Source organism: Electrona antarctica, assembly GCF_951216825.1.
Source record: "Electrona antarctica genome assembly, contig: scaffold_487, whole genome shotgun sequence".
Lineage (NCBI taxonomy): Eukaryota > Metazoa > Chordata > Actinopteri > Myctophiformes > Myctophidae > Electrona > Electrona antarctica.
The window spans coordinates 48,175-48,847 of NW_027637213.1; positions in this window are offsets into that span (position 1 = coordinate 48,175).

Sequence of the window (673 nt, forward strand, 5' to 3'; positions counted from 1 at the left end):
TCACAGTTAACAGTCTTTATGGGGTCGTCCACTCACAGTTAACAGTCTTTATGGGGTCGTCCACTCACAGTTAACAGTCTTTATGGGGTCGTGCCACTCACAGTTAACAGTCTTTATGGGGTCGTCCACTCACAGTTAACAGTCTTTATGGGGTCGTCCACTCACAGTTAACAGTCTTTATGGGGTCGTCCACTCACAGTTAACAGTCTTTATGGTGTCGTCCACTCACAGTTAACAGTCTTTATGGTGTCGTCCACTCACAGTTAACAGTCTTTATGGTGTCGTCCACTCACAGTTAACAGTCTTTATGGGTCGTCCACTCACAGTTAACAGTCTTCTTGGGGTCGTCCACTCACAGTTAACAGTCTTTATGGGGTCGTCCACTCACAGTTAACAGTCTTTATGGGGTCGTCAGCTCACAGTTAACAGTCTTTATGGGGTCGTCACTCACAGTTAACAGTCTTTATGGGTCGTCCACTCACAGTTAACAGTCTTTATCGGGGTCGTCCACTCACAGTTAACAGTCTTTATGGTGTCGTCCACTCACAGTTAACAGTCTTTATGGGGTCGTCCACTCACAGTTAACAGTCTTTATGGGGTCGTCCACTCACAGTTAACAGTCTTTATGGGGTCGTCCACTCACAGTTAACAGTCTTCATGGTGTCGTCCACTC